Source organism: Haemorhous mexicanus, chromosome Z, assembly GCF_027477595.1.
Source record: "Haemorhous mexicanus isolate bHaeMex1 chromosome Z, bHaeMex1.pri, whole genome shotgun sequence".
NCBI classification, from domain to species: domain Eukaryota; kingdom Metazoa; phylum Chordata; class Aves; order Passeriformes; family Fringillidae; genus Haemorhous; species Haemorhous mexicanus.
In genome coordinates, this window is record NC_082381.1 from 42,150,928 (window position 1) to 42,156,927 (window position 6,000).

At 38.9% G+C, this 6,000-nt stretch overlaps 1 long non-coding RNA gene across 2 annotated transcripts in view; it reads right to left on the bottom strand.

Annotated features, from left to right (window-relative positions):
* Window positions 1–510, bottom strand: part of LOC132341753 (uncharacterized) — a 32,230-nt gene extending 31,720 nt beyond the window's left edge. For both annotated transcript variants that reach the window (XR_009490298.1, XR_009490299.1), the window contains exon 1: window positions 373–510. This is a non-coding gene — a long non-coding RNA (uncharacterized LOC132341753). The remainder of the gene's footprint in view (window positions 1–372) is intronic.
* Between the last annotated feature and the right edge of the window lie 5,490 nt (window positions 511–6,000).

Below are 6,000 nucleotides of genomic sequence, written 5' to 3' on the forward strand. Positions count from 1 at the left end.
TTCGAACAATATTTGAAAAGAATATTAAAAACAGGGAAAAAGTGGAAACAGTTGAAAAACTGCAGGTTTTTTACATAAAATTTTATCTTGTCAGCTTTTTCAAAAGTTACTATGCAAAGGATAACAGTGCCCTTTGCTAAAATGAAGTCACAGAAAAAATATTGCCACAGTTACTTATAAAGATTGTTATGATTTTTTACCACACTACCTTAAAAGTAAACACAAACTAATTTTAAAAAAAAATCTATAGAGCACTCAATAATATATTCTTATAAAAATTCCTCTGCGTGTATATAAATATATATATATATATATATATACACACTTAGATATATAAATGTATTTGTATAAAATAGTAAACCCCAGCCTTACCTACAGTGAAAAATCTTGCAGTCATATAAGAATGAAGAGCGATGAAGCCCTTACTCACAAAGAGAATCAGATCACAAGAGGGAAGAAGGTGAAATCAGGAAGCTAGTTCTTACTTGAAAAACCACAGCTGTGAGGAAGGCTCCAAGCTTGTCTGTGAATCAGCCAAACATCTGATCTCTGGTGGTAATTAAGTGCTGGAAAATAAATTCATCTGGAATCTTTTTGGGGAATAGGAGGTAGGGATAAAATAGAAGCCACATAAAATAGCAAAGCTCAGGAGCTTTTGGTAGATAACTTCTGTAAATGACTTAATAATTCCTTGCTAAAAATTAAGGACTATTGAACACAAAGGAAAGAAAGTTTTAATTTTAGCAACACACAGTGCTTTTTGATCTCCATAAGTAAAGGGAAAAAAATGCAGAATTACTGAAATGGTAGTGTTACATTTTTTAAAAAGACAGTGCTCCAATTGAAAATGTTTATGTGCATTTTTACCATAGACAGAATGAGCAGCTGAAGTGTGGGCTTTCTGCAGTGCTCAGATAACACAGATTTCTTCACAAAGTGACAAGAAATACAAAATACAAATCAAAGCTGAGAAACTTCTGATTTTCAGAAATGCAATGGAAAGGTAAGTCCAGGCAAATCCAGTTGCCTTGCTCTCCAAGTGCTCTGTAAATAAAGTCTAAGTGATGATGACTGTGACTCTTCTATGCAAAAGAAGCAGGAAATATACATGTACTTGCCCCATTTTGTACACAATATTTATATATTATACCTTTACCTTCTGTAGTGTATCTAAAATTGCTTTAACTGGTTTTAAATACGAAAATTACTTAGAGATCTTTAGCTATTTTAACATCTTTTGGATACATATTACAGGCAGAGGTTAAAAAAATCACAGAAGGAAAAAGTCCTTTTATTGCAAGTCATTTAATTAATTCAAAGTAAATAGAAGAACCAGCGCTGCACCATCCCAATGGTGTATTTTTCTCTAAAATCAAAAGTGTATAGAACTGGGCTGTTTTATTGGCCCACTTCAGCCTGTGTATGTTCAAATGCTACTCTCAGATTGGGAGGACATTTGTGTCCTTTAAAATTTCAGATTCCCAGCTGTGAAGTGGCAATTCTGTGACTTTGTAACATCCAATAAAGTCCTAAGGTACCAAAAGCAACTGATAGTTGCGATCACCATATTATTACTTTTCTTTCAGTCAGCAAGTTCCTCTAAGAAGCATTACAAAACCAAAAAGAAATATTACAAGGTACTGAATTGTAATCAGTACATTAACAATTGTACAAAAAGAAAATTTTGATCTATTCTGACCTGCTGAGAATGTAAATGATACATTCTGGGTTTGTTCTTCTGGTAATAGATTTTAAGGGAAAGGCAGCGCCAAAAGGCTGAGCAGCTACCTGTCCTTATCACAGAAATGTATTATTAGAACAGACAGCAATCACAGGGAAACATAACACAAACTGTCACAGTTTCCAAAAAACCTTGCAATAGGTGACTCTAAGAAGAAAGAATACAAAAAGTACTTACTGTGTAGAGAATAAAATGACACATGAGGAAAATCAGACTTTCAAGAGGAGGTAATAAACCTTCTCGACAGCAGGGAAGAAGAAGAGCTTGTCACAGAACTTTGCAGAGGGAACAATAATTTCAACAAGACAGGCCAAAAGATAGTGCAAATATTTTATTGCTCAAAAAAACTGTGCACATTTAAGAAAGAAAGCAGACTTGATGGAAACAAGCTAAAATCAGTTTTTGGGGCACTTTTCCCTTGAGTAGCATAGCTGGAGGCTTGACCATGTTGAAGAGCAGCCGAGACTGGCTCAGTTGGTAAGAGCAGGGTGTCAGTAAGACGAAGTTGTGCTTTCAATCCCTGATAAGCCCTTTGCTTAAGAGTTGGGGTTGATGATCATTGTATGCTCCTCTCAACTCAGGATATTCTGAGAATCTGTGGTGCCAAGTGGAAGTGCAGGACGGTAAGGCCACAGGAGTTTTGCTTTTGAGGACTTAGGACAGTCATGACTCCTTTCGTGGCCTCCTTATGGACAGTACCACCTCCTGAATATGATCCCACCCTAAGGCATAGTCCAGTTCACTTTCCATTCATGAAAAAATTATTTTCTTTCAGTTCTAATTTAGATCTTAGATGAAGCAGATGCTTGCTCTCCCCTGCTTCAACCTACAGCTAAGCTCAAGGTCTGTTCATGTTTCTGACATTCTCATCAGTAGCCTGTTAGCTTGATTATAGGTCCAGTAGAATAATCTGTTTAAGACATGAAATAAAACCTTCCATTCATCATCTCCAACTGCAGGTCTTCAGTCTGAACATGCAGAGACCCAGACTCAACTGCATGCAAATCATGTAATCTATTATATATATATTATATATATTATATATATCCTCCTTCCCACACAGAGGCCCCAGGTAGAGCCATCAATCAGAGGAGGAGGTCTCTAAGGGATGTGAGTGGGGAATAACAATTCCTTGGTCCCCACAACTGAGAGTAAGGCAGTCCATCAGAGCAGGTCTGCCAAACACAGACCTTTCCCTTCAAACATACAAAGCAGAAGTACTGGTTATTGGGGGATATATTCCTGTGCTTCAGTCATACAGCAGCTCATAACTTGAGAAGAGCCTCCCATGGTCCCTGCTGCCTACTCTGAGCGGCCCATCCATTCCTCAGGTACCCCTCATGCATCCCAGCATGGTGCTTTGCTGTCACCGGTCCCTCTTCGGTAATGAGGTTTGCTCTAACCCCACCCAGTTTCAATTACAGCTAGGCTGTGTTTTTATTCCTCATCGTGGTTGTGTGTAGGTGGATTATGAAAGGCCCTGGGCTCCTCTCTGTTTTGAACAAACTTCAATGCTGTACACTGGGCCTTGGAAGTGCTCCTGGAACTGATGGCAAAGCCAGTGCACTGTGACAGGACACCTTACAGATGTCCTTGGCAGAAGGGCTGGATTTTTTTTATGTTTTACTAATAAATCCTTGCACATCTTCTCCCCCCTCCATTTTTAATATATTCCATGGGCTAAGATTCCATTCTGCAATGTTTGCAATGTGAGAATCAACTGAAGTTTCCATGGGAGAATCAACAGAGCCTTCCACGTAATTCTACAGAAGATAGTAAACCACATTTTTTCTGCTGCTTTTTCTAGACCTAACTTACCAGCTTGTACTGTCTCCTAATCTATATACCATCATATCTATTTTCCTGTAGAGATGCAAAATGTCATTGGTGGCAGGAAGTCTGCATGTAGATAATTATTTCACCTATTTATGAATTTTCTCTCTCTTATGGCCTTCACTCCTTAGTACCATGATGATTTCCTTTCCTCCCTTAAAAAGTTTTTAATGATGACGTGACAAAAATTTTGTCATTCCAGTTGCAGAGAAAACTCAACATCTGTTCCATTTGTCCTCTTTTTTTTTCCTCAAAATTGTCCAGTCTTTGCAATTGTGTTACTGGCACCTTGTTGTTGTTGTTGTTGTTGTTTGGTTGGGGTTTTTTTTGCTTTTTTCATAAGGGCTAGCCGTGACTAAATTATGACAGGGACATGAGTCCAAATATACTTTATATTAATTTTTATTCCCCTCATCTGATTAGCGGCCATTCAGGGAAGAAAATAAGGAGGACATTTTGCATGTGCTGGAATATTCAGAAGCATATTTATTGTATTAAATTGCTTTTGGAGATTTCTAACTTAGCTGAAGAGCAAATTGCCTCTCTGATAATCTGTTGTTTAAAAAGAAATACATGTGAGATATATAGTGTTATATATGGATACAAACCACATTTGGGCTAGATTCTGCTCAAAAGGCGCATGGCTCAACCCAAAGAACACCATGGCACACATCCACCATTCTGGAGATGCTTCCACGTACCTGAACCCACATCTCGTGTGAAGAGACAAACCAGTGCACAAAGGTGGAGGTGAGTGTTTCATAGTGTGATAGCATCAGGGATTCCTTCTGTCACTAAGAGCATGTAATCTATTCTTTCTGAGTTGCAAGTACCAAAAGCAGCCCTGGGTAGCTCCCAGACTCCTCCTCCAGGGAAGGAGCAGCACAAATCCTGATTTGAACGTGGTGAATATCTGTGGGCCATCTCCTCAAGAGCACTGCAAGGCCACTCAGAGGGCCAGAGCATCTGTGTATGCAGGCAACAAACTCAGAGGGCCAGATCAGCTGTGTATGCTAGCAACAAACCTGAGAGTGCAGTCCCAAACCCAGGCAAGGACTGCTTTCCATGAGTCTGCCTGGTATGTGACAGATGGACTTTAGCTGTCTGGAGGTCATTAGGTGCACTTTTACATGCTGCACAGAGGCTGACTTCAAAACTCCTATGTGGAGTGGAAGATCTGAAAAACTTGCTTATTTTCAGGCATTTCTCCAACACCTCAGAGTACTGTAACAGCAAAAAAAAAGAAAATCTTTCTTACTTGCAGCTGAATCTCTTTTGCAGTAAATACTTTGGATACTTCTTGTTTTCAGACAAGGCAGTCATACAATTCTATTTGTAAAAAGCCTAGCAAGCCAGAAATCAGCCTCTGATGCCCCTTAAAACACTCTATCAACATCCATTAACAAAAAACATTTAGTAGATAGTGGGGCTTTCTATAAGATTGCATCTATTATCCTAGGCTTTTTGTTTCATGCTTTAGGCTCTCACATAACTTGTTCATTGTGTTACCAAAAATTTGGTAAAATTTAAAAAAAAAATACTCCTTAACACCAATGTAGCATTAAGAAGCAGGCATTCTATATTTGGCCAGAGGTGTGGGGGAATAGCTCCTCCCAAATCCGTGCATACTGTGTACCTGAAAGTTGCTGGTTTTATGTATTCTACATACATATTCATTGATTGTCCCAGACCAAACATGCATATCATAATAATTTCCCTGAAATCATTAACATATTTTCCCTCCCCTTTACACATGCATTCTTCTGTCCTCAGGGTCACTCTGGTGGTCCCTAGTGGTTGGAGACCCCAATGTTCCAGTTGACCTGGCTGAGTTGGCAGGGCACTGGGGTTGGTGAACTTCCAGTTCTCCTTCTTACACAATGGGTATTGTGCAGTTCATAGGTCAGTAGTTTTAGAGAAGAAGGATTGTATTAGCTCACCAGGTGCAGACAATTTATCATCTGGTAACAATTGCAAAATGGGATGATTTTCTTCTTATATATCCCAGTATATCTTGGTAGTTAAATACTGCCAAGAGACACAAGTGTTCTTGATGTGATTTGCTTTTCAATGGCAGAGACTTAACAAACTCATCCCCTTTCCACCACTGGTATCCAACTGTTACTGGCTGCCAACACACAACATATGAACTGCTCCAGTGCAATTGTCAGCATTCTTTGAGGACAGAAATTACATAAAAAGAAGAAACAGCAGCTTCTCAGCTGTGAATATTTGAAAGAGGTAAAAAAGTTAGTCCAAGATTGGGAAAGTGACCATGAATACCAGTTTGAAATCTAAATCTAAAGAGCTGGGTGAGCTTCAAGACTTCTTTTGTCCCAGGCCATCTACTCATTATTGACAAATCACTGACCCAGTAACTACAAGATTTCCTGTGACTCATATCCATGAAAATCCCTGGCATGCAG